The sequence below is a fragment of the Anabrus simplex genome, chromosome 2 (genome assembly GCF_040414725.1).
Source record: "Anabrus simplex isolate iqAnaSimp1 chromosome 2, ASM4041472v1, whole genome shotgun sequence".
NCBI classification, from domain to species: domain Eukaryota; kingdom Metazoa; phylum Arthropoda; class Insecta; order Orthoptera; family Tettigoniidae; genus Anabrus; species Anabrus simplex.
This window is the reverse complement of record NC_090266.1, coordinates 1,202,864,648-1,202,881,322: the sequence shown is the minus strand read 5'-3', so window position 1 is coordinate 1,202,881,322 and position 16,675 is coordinate 1,202,864,648. Positions and strand designations below refer to the sequence as shown.

General features: G+C 38.6%; 1 protein-coding gene across 1 annotated transcript in view; it reads right to left on the bottom strand.

Moving 5' to 3' along the window:
- The window catches only part of Oseg2 (intraflagellar transport protein Oseg2), an 892,258-nt gene that overhangs the window by 60,430 nt on the left and 815,153 nt on the right, over positions 1 to 16,675 (bottom strand). The window lies entirely within an intron of this gene.

Sequence of the window (16,675 nt, the reverse complement as noted above, 5' to 3'; positions counted from 1 at the left end):
TAAAGACACTGTCTTATAAGATATTCTGTAATTTAATTCCATACTTTTATTTAATTCATATCATTAACCGCATCTACTTCCTAATACACAGAAATACATTATAACATGAAGAAGGAAGATTCCCCTCACTGCTCCAATGGACAAATTATGGCTCACAACACTCCTCTCATACCGCTACTTCTTCACCCCTCTTCCCAGAAAAGATTTTTTTTTTTGGCTAGTTGTTTTACGTCGCACCGACACAGGTAGGTCTTACGGCGACGATGGGACAGGAAAGGGCTAGGAGTGGGAAGGAAGCGACCATGGCCTTAATTAAGGTACAGCCCCAGCATTTGCCTGGTGTGAAAATGGGAAACCACGGAAAACCATTTTCAGGGCTGCCGACAGTGGGGTTCGAACCTACTATCTCCCGAATACTGGATACTGGCCGCACTTAAGCAACTGCAGCTTCGGTAATGGACTATTCATTAGCAGCTTATATAAGTACAGAAACATTTCTAATAATACTACTACAATCATTATTTGTTAATACTTGTTCATAATATCACCAACTCTCAATCTCTGACAATTTTATGCTAAGAAAACAGTATTGTACATATATCCTCATGCTTTAAAGTGATTTGATGGAATCTGAGGATGTTATTGCAGAATGAAACATGTAATTCTTTGTTTAACAGTGTGCAGTTTTTATGGGTATGTGTTGTACTGGTATGTGTTATAATTAGTGTTTTTGACAGCCTGTAAAGCTTGAAAGTTTCATTAACTAATTCAACACTGGAAAATATGGCTAACTTCTTAGCAAATAAACTGAGATACTAAATTTCTTTTCTAAGTGAGTATGTCATGAATAACTTTCGTTTATATTGGTATGTTGCCCTGCCATTTAAGTATGAACATTTATGGTGCTATATCAACAGTGAAATCCTACTGAGATTATTGTGTGTTTGTAATAGCTATTCTTATAGGGCCCATCATCAGAAGTGTAAACAATACTTGTAATATCGTTACAAAATAGTGTGTGCTGTTACAAATGGTAGCAGGGCTCTTCCAATTTCTAATTCCCTGATTTTGAAATACAGTATTCTTATATTATCTTCATAACCTTCCAATTATCTTTATCACTATTTACATTTAGGAATGATAACTAACTGTGGCAACTGATCTTTATTTCTTTATCAAGCTACCATTATAAATGGTGCCCGAGTTCCCCAAATTTATATGTAAAATAATTTCTGATATCCTCGACTATCTTGCTCAATTTTGTTCCTCAACTCTTCCCAACATTTCTCCTTTTCTTCCTTCATACTCCTCTTTACTTGTAGTTTCAATCTTTTGTATTCCCCATGTAATCTTTCTATCTTATTCTCATCCCTCTGATACGTTTTTTGCTTTTCCTTATCCATTTCTTTCTTCATCTTGTTCCTTTCTTTTATTTTTATTTTTTATTTTGCCTGTCCACCACGGTGTCTACTTTCCCTTAAACATTGCTTTTGTTTTCCCACACACCTCAATTGCTGCTTCCACAAATGTCTGTCTTAAATTGTCCCACTCTTCTTCTCCACTTTGTACTTCCATGTAAGGCAACTTCCTTTCTACACAATCTTGGAATGCCATTCTTTTATCCTCCTCCAATTCCCAAATCCTGATCTTTGGTTTGTTCTTTAGTACAATTTTAGGAAATTTTACTTGTTTTAATTTCACAATTAATAATCTATGATCACCTTCCATACTGTCCGACTCGTTGGCTGAACGGTCAGCGTACTGGCGTTCGGTTCAGAGGGTCCCAGGTTCGATTCCCGGCCGGGTTGGGGATTTTAACCTTAATTGGTTAATTCCAATGGCACGGGGGCTGGGTGTACGTGTTGTCTTCATCATAATTTCATCCTCATCACGATGCGCAGGTCGCCTACGGGAGTCAAATAGAAAGACCTGCACCTGGCGAGCCGAACCCGTCCTGGGATATCCCGGCACTAAAAGCCATACGACATTTCATTTTACCTTCCATACTTGCACTGGGGATTATCTTTGTATTCATGACGTATCTTCCCCATTCTCGATCTGTTATTATAAAATCGATGAGTGTTCCATACTGTCCATCCCAACTATATCGGCTGATCTTATGGCTATTCCTCTTCATAAACCATGTGTTCTTTATTTTCAGTTTATTTCTGATACAAAAGTCCAACAGTTTCTCTCCATCTTCATTTCTATTGCCATACCCATGTGGGCCCAGAACATTCTCGTATCCCATTCTATCAGTTCCCACATGGGCATTCAGATCTCCCATTATCATGATCCTATCTCCAACAATATGTGTTTCCAGTTCATTGAGGAAATCATCTTTTTCTTCCACGCTGCATCCTGTCTGTGGAGCATACACCTGTACTATCTTCAGTAGTTCCTCATTTACATGTATGTGCATTATTATAATTCTTTCATTTATATACTCAACTTCAGCTATTGGTTCAACATTCTTATTCACTATAAATCCCACTCCATTTCTTTTCTCTTTACTGTTACCCATCCAGTACAAGTTTCTTCATTCCTTTCCCTTTCCATTTTACTTCACTTAATCCCAGGATGTCAAGTTTTCGTCTCTCCATTAGGTCAATCAATTCATTTTCCTTCCCATTCATCATTAAAATATTTATTGTTCCAGATTGGGCTTTGTTCTCTGATCTAACACTTGCATGAACATCAGCATTACCATCATACTGTGCAACTGTAGACAGAGACCCATTTCCATTTTTGGACTTCCATCCAAGGCTTGTATTATAGCTGAAAGCAAGTACAAATTTACTCATCTGCTGACCTGCTAAGCCTAATGCATCTGAGGATTTTCTTTTGAGGTTTACTCCCTTAGCCTTTGAAGATTCCTCTTCTCCACAAGGCAGTGGTTTCCTCTTCTAATTTTCCCCCAAGCCACCTCCACTCTACCCAACTCGCATGCACCTGCCTTCCTCCCCTCCCCTCCCATATTTGTCCTTCCGCCACCTGTCGCACACTATCAGCTAAGCTGCACACACCGCAGTGCGAGGTGAGTGTCCATTCACCTTGTGGTAATCTTTTCCTCTTTCCGCGTACTTTGCATTTTCCTGGCTTTTCTCAATTTTAATAGGTCCAATTTGTTTTCCGCTATGAACTGAGAGTTCCACCAATTAATATCACCACGCACAGTGTCTACTTTCTTCTCAAGAAGAATTCAAAAACTTCATATTCAGTCTGCACAATTCCAACAATCAACCCTGAAGCCCCATCAACACGGCTTGGTTACTTAATACACCAAGTACCCAATTCTCTGCTTAAGTTGATACAGTGTATAGTCGACTCTTTTCTAGAGAGCATCAACTACACATTTTGTTACTCAGACATTGTACATACTTGTATATTTTTATATATGTGTCAGTTTAAATTGTGTTCATTCTTAGTCCCATTTAACCTACAACACAGAGCACCTCATTTGTATTTTTATTCCATACTTTTTAGCATGTTTAGTGTACTTATTTATTGCTCACTTATGTCACACGTAATATTTCAGTTTCATTTGCAACATTCTGAGTGCCATAGCCCTTGACTAATTCAACCACACTTCATGTTGTAAATTATATATTCATAAGATTCTTACTGCTTAGAAACACGTTTTAGGATTTCGTCAAAATATTGTGTATGTTTAATATGGCTGATGATGACCCCGAGTAGGGTTGAAACTAGTCCCATGTAATGTAAATAACATTATAAATACAACTTAGCATTGAATAGGTGGAAAACTCTCCTGTGTATAATTTATATGAGGATGGCTTGCCTCATCCACATCTTCGCCATTCTGAAGGTCTCCTTCTCTGCCTAAGATGCTGTTGAGGTCTTCACCCTTAACCCTGGGCATGGATTCCTGCCTGAACTTAGCTCTTCTTCACACTGGCCTACTGATGTAGAGGATACCCACCCCCGCAACGTAGATGCGCCAGACAAGAATTACTCAAGTGAAGGCTTGACTGTCAGTTTTAAATACAACTCTTTATGTTCAAGATAATTAGCAATATGCTCCAAAGTAAGGATGAGTGCCAATGCTTCTTGTTTCTATAGATGGAGTACCATTGCTCAGCATAGGAGTCAGTAAATGGCTATAATAGGCAAACAGTAATGTGCAGTTATTTGCAATTTGGTGAAGTACTACTCCAATCGCATGGTTTGAGGTATCAGTATGTATCACGAAAGGGACCAAAAAATCTGGAATTTGTAGAATAGGGACCTGAAAAAGGAGAGATTTCAATTTATTAAAGGCTTGATATTGAGTACCTGACCAATGAAATTTTCCTGCTTTACACTTTAAGAAATGGAGAAATTCACAGATATGTGAATAATTTGGAATAAATTTACTATAAAAGTATCGTAAAAGGTGGATGTCTGAGGAAAAAGAAGAAAGAGAGAAATGAGAAAATTTTTCTTTCTATAAATGAACATTTGCCCAATTTGTCCTCTTGAATTCTAACTTTATCTTCATTATGTGATCTTTCCTACTTTTAAAGACACCACTCAAACTTATTCGTCTACTAATGTCATTCGAACTAGCAGTTTCCCACTGGCTCTGCCCGCAATGTACAAAGTATGGTGTTGTTCGTTACTATCCTCACGGATGTATTTGCAAAGTTTCGAGTTAATGAAATAAAGCACACGATCTGCTGTGGTAATAGAATGTAATATTATGTCAACAAAACACTTGAAAATACATCACACAAAGAAACTGAATTAAACGTTCCCTGGAACAACACTACGCACCAAACTATTAAAATGTCCTTCAAAGTTCTTTGTCACGGAGACAAATGTACTCATAACTTTTCTCAGAATCTAGCAATTTAAGTAGTTGTTATGTCAAAAGAAAGCGCTTCATCAACTGAGTACGTTTAGACCAAAACGAACTGTGTACCTCAATTAGAACGAAAGATATGATTGCTTCAATGAGAAAAAATGTTGAAGAAATGAGACGTCAAATTGAATATGCACTCATAACTTTCCTCAGAATCAACCAATCTGAATAGTTAAGAGCTGAAATGAAAGAGCTTGATCCACTGAGTGTTCTTAGGCCAAAACAAACTCCGTGCCTCAATTAGAACCAATGATATGATTGCTTCAAAGAGACAACAAATTTAAAAAATCAAATAATTTGAGGAAGGCGGAGGTTAAGTGATTTATAGCACCTGATGACAAATCTGTGCACGAATACCTTTCAGTTAAAAGAAAAATGAAGGAAATCAACCGGATAGAATGACCGGACTGACAGACTTTAGTTTTCATAAATTTTTTAAATATATAAATAGTGTCTATGCTTAAAATCTTAGATTCGTGTCAAAGAGGTTGGGAATATTCTGCATCATGTATTGGTTTGAGGCGTGCTTCTGTAATTTTGTTAGTTGTAAATGGTAAAATGCAACTTATTGGTAGTTTCCTTGAACTGGTCTTGATTTGACGAGCAGATTTTACATTGGAAGCAGTTAGTGTTTATGAGAGCTTGGTCAAAAGGTACGTCAATCTGAGATTTTTTCGTATGTTGGCCAAACTGGCCACAGCTTTCTTACCAGATACATGGAACATTTTAATGCTTTAAAGCATAACAAATATTCCACAATGAGTAACCACATGAAAGAAACCAGCGCTCAATATACCACAATAGACAGAGACCTCAAAATAATCAAAAGGATTCAAAAAGGGAAGTTAATGACTGAGTTTGAGAATATTTATATTAATTTGGACCAATATTTTAATAGGGAAAAAAACCTGAATGACACGATCGAAATAAGTAGTCCGTTAATAGAGCAACTGCCAATATTACTAAAAACTTTCCAATCAAATAATAATAAATTCTTTAAGACATTTAATCTAAAAACTCCCACCAAAAAAATAGACACAATTACTACTTTGATAACGCATAAAGACCCCCCTCCACACAGTACACCAAGGTCCAAAGCCCCGCCTACCTTTCCTCCCCTACTCCCACCTTGAGAACGCATAAAAACTCCTCGCCACATGATACGCCAATGTTTAACGCCCCACCTACTGTTTCTTCCCGTAAGTTCCCTACTCGCCATTCACAACAACTTCTTCATACGTATAACACAAGAAGTAGAAACACGAAAGCAAGCAGTCACTGTAATGTAACAAGCACCACAAGGCATTGTAGTAGCAGTCAAAGGGGTAAGTAACGCATACCAATACGATCACTGTGAAAGCACAATAGCACACAACATAATCACGTAATTTCCTTTGTTACAAACGCACCATCATTTAAATATTGTGGAAAAGGATAACAGATCAACATTTCAAGATTCTCAGATTGACGTTCTTTTTGACCAAGCTCTCATAAAAACGAACTGCTTCCAATGTAAAATCTGCTCGTCAAATCAAGAATGCCTCAAACCAATACATGATGCAGAATATTCCCAACTTCTTTGATACACATCTAAGACTTTAAGCTTTAGACACTATTGAGTTTTAACAGAATTTACGACTCAAATTTTAATACAATAAGTCAACTAACAATTGTTTCAAAAAAACAAAGAACTTGAGAATTTTAGCCAAATCTCATTATTGTGAAGATATTACTGTGTTTTGGACGTCAGTGTTATTAGAATCAATGTGTATCGCAATTTTAGCACTGTCATTTTAAATTGTTAAACTGTCCATTGTGTTTATAAGTGCCTATGTTCACGTATTTTACCACTTGGTTTTTAGAATCATAATTAAGAACAAATTAGTTATAAGCAAATTAACAATGACAGGTCTTAACCTTGAGATAAGTTACAAAGGCTGAGGATGCTTGAAACCGAGCAAAACATGTCCCTTTTAATGTAGTGTTGTAGTAATATGAATTTCTAATAACACAAAATCAATTGTATTGAATAGGTGGAATAGAAAAATGAAAAATAAAAATGTGTGTGCAAATTACAGCAAATTTCAATATGGGTCTAAACATGAGAATAGTTACATGTAACATACCACTACGTCAAGCAGCTCATCTTCTTTGTCCCAAGTCTTCCCAGCCCAAACTTTGCAACATTTTTGTAACACTACTCTTTGGTCAGAAATCACCCAGAACAAATCGAGCTGCTTTTCTGAGGATTTTTTCCAAATCTTGACTAAAGTAATCCTGAGGAGGGTCCCATACCAGGATTCTTCAGATGGCATTTCATGACCAACAAGTTGTGCTATCAACAAGAATGGGAAGGTCCACCTATTCAATACCATTATTTTGCTATTTTTATAATGAATTACAGCTGAAGTTGACCCAATACAACAGGCTCAAAACTAGCCCCGTTATGTGATAAATAATAATAATAATAATAATAATAATAATAATAATAATAATAATAATAATAATAATAATAATAATAATAATAATAATAATAATATCATTGATGTTATTTAATAGGTGGACCTTCCCATCCTTGTTGATAGTGATCAAGCGTCAAGTTGGACCAAATTGAAATTCATTTCATATGGTTTCAACAAGTTGTGGTCAAGTCCACGTCTGCTCCTGGGAAAGTCTTGCAATCAATCCAACACCTGGTTCCTGAAGCTCTGCCTAATCATAATGAAGCCTATTCGATACCTTCCTTTGTCTCCAGGTTTCGTCCACATATACAGCTGTCGTTTGTGGAGTTTGAACCAAGTATTAGCAAGGACTAATTTAGGATCGGCGCAGAATTCAACCAGCAGACTACCTCTTTCATTCCTTTGTCCCAATCTGAATTTCACCTACTGTATTACCTTCCCTTCCTTGGTCTACCACTACATTCAAGTCTCCCAGCACAATTAGATTCTCATCATCTTTAACACATTGTATTCAATCTTCTATCTCTTCATATATTCTTTCGATTCTTTCATCATTCGCTGAACTAATAGGGGTATTGATCTGCACTATTGTGGTGGGCATTGGTTTGGTGTCTATCTTGAAAACAATAAACCTTTCACTATGCTGGCCATAATTGCTTACCTGCTGCCCTATTTTCTTATTCATTATGGTTCATGTTTGTGGGTTACTGTAGTCATGTCCTAGTTCGTGAACCATGGGCAACGGCTGAGTGGCGTAGTAAGTGGTCCTGAGAGTCGGGATACCAGTTGCTAAGGAATGGGAGTGGGCATCTCGGACATATTCTGAGTCGTGGGCCTCCTTGTGCTCAGGCGGCTAGGACTATGCAATTCACCGGTGGTCCATAACCCGTTAAGAGGAGAGATCCTCACTTGGACTATGTGCAAGTAGGGCAGCATCCTGCTTCATGAATTACCGAGCTCAGAACACTTTACGCAAGCCTCGGACCTATGGGAGTAATGGAGTCCTACTCCCATTTGACAGGCGAGGGACTCCTTGGAAACAACTTGGCGAACGAAATGGAATTCGATGGGGAGCTATCAATATTAATGGGGTTTATGGAAGAAAGAAGGTAGAACTGGCTGAGTCAGCAAAGAGGATGCATCTGGATGTGCTAGGAGTAAGTGATATTCGGGTAAGGGGAGATAATGAGGAAGAGATAGGAGATTATACAGTGTACTTGACGGGTGTTAGAACGGGAAGGGCAGAGTCTGGGGTAGGGCTCGTTATCAGGAATACCATTGCATGGAACATAGTTTCTGTTAGGCACGTAAATGAGCGAATCATGTGGGTAGATTTGTCAGTGGGAGAAATCAGGACAAGAATTGTGTCGTGTATTCACCAAGTGATGGTGCAGATGAGGATGAAGTTGACAAGTTTTATGAAGCATTGAGTGATATCGTGGTCAGGGTCAACAGCAAGGATAGAATAGTGCTAATGAGCGATTTCAATGCGAGAGTTGGGAATAGAACTGAAGGATACGAAAGGGTGATTGGTAAATGTGGGGAAGATATGGAAGCTAATGGGAATGGGAAGCGTTTGTTGGACTTCTGTGCTAGTATGGGTTTAGCTGTTACGAACACATTCTTCAAGCATAAGGCTATTCACTGCTACACATGGGAGGCTAGGGGTACCAGATCCATAATAGACTATATCTTAACAGACTTTGAATTCAGGAAATCTGTTAGGAATGTACGAGTTTTTCATGGATTTTTCGATGATACAGACCACTATTTGATCTGTAGTGAACTAAGTATCTCTAGGCCTAGGGTAGAGAAAGTGAAACCTGTCTGCAAACGAATAAGGGTAGAAAATCTCCAAGACGAGGAAATTAGACAGAAGTACATGGATATGATTAGTGAGAAGTTTTGAACAGTAGACAGTAAGCAGGTTCAGGATATAGAAAGTGAATGGGTGGCATACAGGGATGCTGTAGTAGAAACAGCAAGGGAATGCCTAGGAACAACTGTGTAAAGATGGGAAAAGGCGAACATCTTGGTGGAATGATGAAGTGAGAGCAGCCTGTAAACGTAAAAAGAAGGCTTATCAGAAATGGCTCCAAACAAGGGCCGAGGCAGACAGGGATTTGTATGTAGATGAAAGAAACCGAGCAAAACAAATAGTTGTTGAATCAAAAAAAAGTCATGGGAAGATTTTGGTAATAACCTGGAAAGGCTAGGTCAAGCAGCAGGGAAACCTTTCTGGACAGTAATAAAGAATCTTAGGAAGGGAGGGAAAAAGGAAATGAACAGTGTTTTGAGTAATTCAGGTGAACTCATAATAGATCCCAGGGAATCACTGGAGAGGTGGAGGGAATATTTTGAACATCTCCTCAATGTAAAAGGAAATCATGATGGTGGTGTTGCAAACAGCCAAGCTCATGGGGAGGAGGAAAATGATGTTGGTGAAATTATGCTTGAGGAAGTGGAAAGGATAGTAAATAAACTCCATTGCCATAAGGCAGCAGGAATAGATGAAATTAGACCTGAAATGGTGAAGTATAGTGGGAAGGCAGGGATGAAATGGCTTCATAGAGTAGTAAAATTAGCATGGAGTGTTGGTAAGGTACCTTCAGATTGGACAAAAGCAGTAATTGCACGTATCTATAAGCAAGGGAACAGGAAGGATTGCAACAACTATCGAGGTATCTCATTGATTAGTATACCAGGCAAAGTATTCACTGGCATCTTGGAAGGGAGGGTGTGATTAGTCGTTGAGAGGAAGTTGGATGAAAACCAGTGTAGTTTCAGACCACAGAGAGGCTGTCAGGATCAGATTTTGAGTATGCGCCAGGTAATTGAAAACTGCTACGAGAGGAATAGGCAGTTGTGTTTATGTTTCGTAGATCTAGAGAAAGCATATGATAGGGTACCGAGGGAAAAGATGTTCGCCATACTAGGGGACTATGGAATTAAAGGTAGATTATTAAAATCAATCAAAGGCATTTATGTTAACAATTGGGCTTCAGTGAGAATTGATGGTAGAATGAGTTCTTGGTTCAGGGTACTTACAGGAGTTAGACAAGGCTGTAATCTTTCACCTTTGCTGTTCGTAGTTTACATGGATAATCTGCTGAAAGGTATAAAATGGCAGGGAGGGATTCAGTTAGGTGGAAATGTAGTAAGCAGTTTGGCCTATGCCGACGACTTGGTCTTAATGGCAGACTGTGCCGAAAGCCTGCAGTCTAATATCTTGCAACTTGAAAATAGGTGCAATGAGTATGGGATGAAAATTAGCCTCTCGAAGACTAAATTGATGTCAGTAGGTAAGAAATTCAACAGAATTGAATGTCAGATTGGTGATACAAAGCTAGAACAGGTCGATAATTTCAAGTATTTAGGTTGTGTGTTCTCCCAGGATGGTAATATAGTAAGTGAGATGGAATCAAGGTGTAGTAAAGCTAATGCAGTGAGCTCGCAGTTGCGATCAGCAGTATTCTGTAAGAAGGAAGTCAGCTCCCAGACGAAACTATCTTTATATCGGTCTGTTTTCAGACCAACTTTGCTTTACGGGAGAAAAAGTTGGGTGGACTCAGGATATCTTATTCATAAGTTAGAAGTAACAGACATGAAAGTAGCAAGAATGATTGCTGGCACAAACGGGTGGGAACAAGGGCAGGAGGGTACTCGGAATGAGGAGATAAAGGCTAATTTAGGAATGAACTCGATGAATGAAGCTGTACGCATAAACCGGCTTTGGTGGTGGGGTCATGTGAGGCGAATGGAGGAGGATAGGTTACCTAGGAGAATAATGGACTCTGTTAATGGAGGGTAAGAGAAGCAGAGGGAGACCAAGACGACGATGGTTAGACTCGGTTTCTAACGATTTAAAGATAAGAGGTATAGAACTAAATGAGGCCTCAACACTAGTTGCAAATCGAGGATTGTGGCGACGTTTAGTAAATTCTCAGAGGCTTGCAGACTGAACGCTGAAAGGCATAACAGTGTATAATGATAATGTATGTATGTTATTAAAACAAATTCTTCATTTCCCTGGTTTGATTTTGTGTTGAAAATTCTGTAGTGACCTGACCAAAAATCCTGCTCCTGCCAACGTACTTATACCAACTACATCTAACTATAGTCTATCCATCTCCCTTTCCAGATTCTCTAACCTACCACAACAATTAAAATTTTTAACATTACATGCTCCAACTCGCAGAATGTCAGTATCCATCTTCCTGATGATTGCCCCCTCTCATGTAGCCCCACCCAAAGATCTGAATAGGGGATTATTTTACTTCCAGAATATTTTACCTGGGAGGAAGCCATCATCAGAATAAGATATTAACTTATTAACACAGTTCCCCTATTGGGGGGCCATTTTGGCATCTCCAAAACTTACTCTTGAACCTCTTTCATATTACACTTAACAAAAAATGCATGAGTCTATTCAGCAATTTGTTAAATCATGTGAAGCTTGTCGAAAAGCCTAGAAATGCTCTAGGTTCTGGCAATTATTCTGTTTCCCTGTCCTCGTATCCTACTATTCATATTGCTATTCATATTGTAGGCCCACTTACCAAATACTCAAAAGGATATTCATTTAATTACTCTTCGTGATGGATCAACTCCACCACTGTCCGACCCCAAGTCCGGAATGAGAAAGGCACCCAGCTGTCAAACTGCTAACACCGAGTGTTAGGCAGCATTAAATAACCTGACTCTCTGAAGGGGCCAACGGCTTTGGGCAGATGAACTCCCTTAGGTGGGGTGAAGATCCTCACAGTGGAGGAAATGACACTGGAATCCATCACTTGAAGACCCAACGGCAAACAAGTGGAGGAGGAACCTCTCACTTCGGCTCCCAATGGTTGTGGAGGCAGGTGAGGTCACACCAGACGGACTGGCAGTGAAAGCGCTACTCATTCGTAACTGTAGTCTGCGGCAGTCCGTTGCAATCTTGGTGCGTAACCCTGCACATCTCACCTCACATGTGCCGCAGGATATGGCTTCGAGACCATAGTGTGAGGATCATTTCGTGGCAAGTCGGGATCCTCCTTAAACAAATCCACGCTAGTGGCACGGTTCTGCTACTTTCTTACCTTTGATCAAGTCCAACGGTGATGGGGCAAGGATGGTGGAGGCAGGTTTTGGGTTAACTGGAAGCCTCTAGCCCGGACCTGCAAATTGGCAGCAGATGTGTGAAGTTATAAACCATTATTCTTGTCATTGTTCCATATTGAAAACAGCTATATCACTAAGTTTACACAAGTAGGGTTTTTTTTTTTTTATTTTTTTTTTTTTTACACCACCTATTCAATACAATACAATTCAATTCAATACTTTTCTTTGTGGAAATTCTGTCATTACAATCCAACAAATAGTAAATCGTAACTTGCACACTTCAACGCAATATATTTGTACATTGTAACACGAAACTTGTAACATGTTAGTTTTCTTTGAATGTGAAAATATAGGCGAAAGAAAAGAATTGTATTGAACAGGTGGTGTAAAAAAAATAATATAAAAAGAACTCCTAGCGTAAACTCAGTGATACGATGTGTGATGGTTGTTTTCATGAGACTCGGTGGCTACCCAAGAATTCAGTCCTGTGTCTGTGTCTGGGCAGGCCTATTTAGGACCACCATTGCCAACCCTAAATAAGGAAGGCCCTAAAAAATGTGGGCTAAACATCAGAAGTCACCCTTTCACCTGGCTGGGCAGCAGCACCTAGCGGGTAACCCCATATGCGGTCGAAATAGGGCAGATGAACGAAAAATTATACTTTGATCCTGGAACGTCAGAACATTGCTTGATAACAACAACAGTGACAGACCAGAGAGAAGAACAGCTCTCATCCTCCATGAGCTTGCTAGACTAAACATAGACATCACTGCACCGAGCGAAACTAGACTATCAGATGAAGGGGAGATCATTGAGTCTGGATCACGCTATACCATCTTTTGGAAAGGGAAGGAGGATGAAGAGAGCCGTATTCATGGGGTTGGATTTGCAGTTAAGACGAAACCGGTAATGATCATCAGTACACACCCACTGCATTCAGTGAAAGTCTCATGTCACTTCATATATCACTCTCCAGAGATACTATGTAAATATATTGCATTTTACTGAATGAATAACAGGAATTTTATTTTCTTTGTGGAAATTCTGTCATTCCAATCCAACAAATAGTAAACTGTAACTTGCACACTTCAACCCAATATATTTGTATATTGTAACACGTAACTTGTAACATGTTAGTTTTCTTTGAATGTGAAAATATAGGGGAAAGAAAAGTCTATTAATATCAAACCTGAATATTTTTTAAAAGGCTGTTTTTTTCTTGGTAATATAGTGTCTATTTTATATACTGTATTCCAATCAACATTTTGTTGAATGGTGTGATGAAAGCTTCATAGTCACAATCAACCCTCACTACTCTCGTTCCGTGCCAAGTGTGTTCGCTCTCTCACTTGACTGTACATAAGCTGCCTGCATTTCAGACAAGTGACCCTGGTTGCACTGGGCTAGCCTCAACTGGCACCCAAATGAGCAACTCTCATGTAGACTATTGCCTGTGATTTTAAAGTTATGAAACAAGGAAATAAATTTAAAACAATGTAGCCTTCCTTCTGAACAGATATACTTTTAGACGTTTGTAGATACTAAATTTTATTTAGCAGGAAGAAACAGTGCATTTTGTTCCCAATTTCCCATGAATTTCATCATGCTAAAAATCCATTTTACTTTTGTATCCTGTAGGTATTTATTTATTTATTTATTTATTTATTTATTTATTTATTTATTTATTTATTTAGTGTATAGTATGGCTTGTAGTGCCGGGAGTGCTGGAGGACATGTTTTTCTTGCCCGGTGCAGGTCCTTCTATTTGACGCCAATGAGCGACCGGCAAGTCTGGGTGTGAGGTGATGACAATGATGATAAAGTAGGGAGAAGGTGACCTTCGGTGTTGGCACATGGCCTACTCCCATTGGATAGGACCAAGGGACCTCCTCAAGTCTTAATGTCCCCATCTGATGGACAAATCACCATCAACAGCATCATATGCCCTCATTCCATATGAACATTGTGGAGAGGCTTGGAACAGAATCCAGGCTTTTGGCACACAATCTAGTGATTAGAAATTGTATTCCACCACCTGTCCTACCCTGTAAGAAAACAGTATGTGATAGGAATAAATGGACTTTGAATGTGGAAATCAGTTAAAATCACCTTTCACATCAGAGACAACAGAAAGAAGTCCCTGTCTGTTTTCTACTTTTTCATATGCAAGCCAGGGTAACCAGTATTTGTACATAACCATAACTAACAGCCCCCTGCCCCCATACCCCAGATGGTATTCACTACCGTATCCTAGATTCAAATTCTTATGACTTCATTTGAGATTAATACTGGACAAAGCAGAAACAGGAAATATTTATGTATAATCTCTAGTTATTTCTGTCTCTTTTATACCTATAATGCTCTCCCTCTAATGATGTGAAATATTCTCTTTCTGTTTTGTTTTACACTGTACCAAAAGAGACAGGTCTTACGGCAACAACAATGGTACAGGGAAGAGCTAAGACTGGGAAAGAAGTGACTGTGGCCTTAATTAATGTACAGCCCCAGCATTTACCTGGTGTGAAAATGAGAAACCATGGCAAACCATCTTCAGGGCTGCCAACAGTGGGGTTCAAACACACTATCTCCTGAATGCAAGCTTGCAGTTGTGCAACCCTAACCACATGGCCACATCACTCGGTAATATTTAAAATAGTTAGTCAGGCTAAGAAGAGTTCTGAACATGTGAAATAGACAAGGAGAAAACAGAAGATTCCAGTATCCAATTAATTACTTTGCAATATTCCCATATAGTGACATTATTATACACTGTACTGGATACATACGAGAGTTGGTCAAAAATTAATGCTCAACACATTCTTTTATAACATATTTAATGAGTAGGAAAAGCCAAAAAAAAAAATACAAAATAACTACAGGTATTACCTATTTTTCAACGCATGAACCAAGTCTCTTGAAACATTTCTACCAACACGACCCTATGTTATATATGTCTCTTTCACAAATATCTGTTCCCTGGGAGTATGGCCACCCATACATGATTGATTTTACTTCTTTACTTGAACCTAAGCATTGACCTTCTTGGAGTTCCTTCAGTGACCCAAAGACATCAAAGTCAGACAGTGCAAGGTCTAGACTGTATCGTGGACGATTGAGTACCCTCAGCCATACTTCTCAATCGAACTATCTGACTTCCAACCACTGAAGAAATTCCAAGGAGCTTAACACTTCAGTTCAGATGAAGAAGTAAAATCAGTTATGCACAGGTGGCTATATGCCCAGAGAACCGAGTTCTATGAACAAGATATATTCAACTTGGTTTTGCAGTGGAAGAAATGTCTCGAGAGACATCGTTCATATTCTGGAAAATAAGTAAAACCTCTACTTATTTTGTGCATCATTTTTTGTTTTCCAACTAATTAAATCTTTCATACTAAATATTGTGTTTCTTTTTGATCCCCCCCCTATTAAATCAAATAGTTAGTAGTCTGAACCAGATGACTGCACTCCGGTATGGGGAAGACTCTACAGCTATGAACCACAATCTGAACATCAAGTTTCAAGTAATGGGAGCAGGGTGTTCACAGAATTTTCTCCATTTTTCCCCCCCCCCCCACAAATCTGTCATTCCCTTCTTCTTCCCACTGAACTTCTGATTGATTCAAATTTTATTCCACTTAGTCTTCACAACTACTTTTAGGCCTTCCTATCAGTCTTCTTCCTGATTCTGATTCACCTGATTCCTTTCAATCTGTTTTCCTCCTCTATTTCTTCCCCAGAGTATTAATTTTTTCATGTCTCATTTCATCCCTTCTCGCATATTTCTGAACGCTTTGCAAAACAAATCTCTGTTGCCTAATACTAAAACAAGTCCTCCTTTGTCCAGGTCCAAGTTTTAGCACTGTGTGTTAAAATGGGAAGATAATATGATTTGTACACCATAATTCTGACTTTATTTTGTATTTCTCAATTTCTAATAATACCTTTAATGCTGAGGTATAACTTTGAACAGATAGTTATTTTTTTGAGGAGGCGTTTCTGGTAGAATAATATGATAGTAATGTGATAGTGATAATTGTTGGTTGAAAGGACAAAACAATGTGGAGTGATGATAAAATAATCATCTGTTCTCCAAATCAGGGGCAGATACAAAATGTCTTAAGAAAAGGCAATACTTGCGCCTTGCAATACGTACCCATGGCCAGTAGGCAGTAATGTTCGGTCTTTGAATGTTAAAAGCTTAGCATAAAATCGTGAAAAATCGTATATATATATATATATTCCA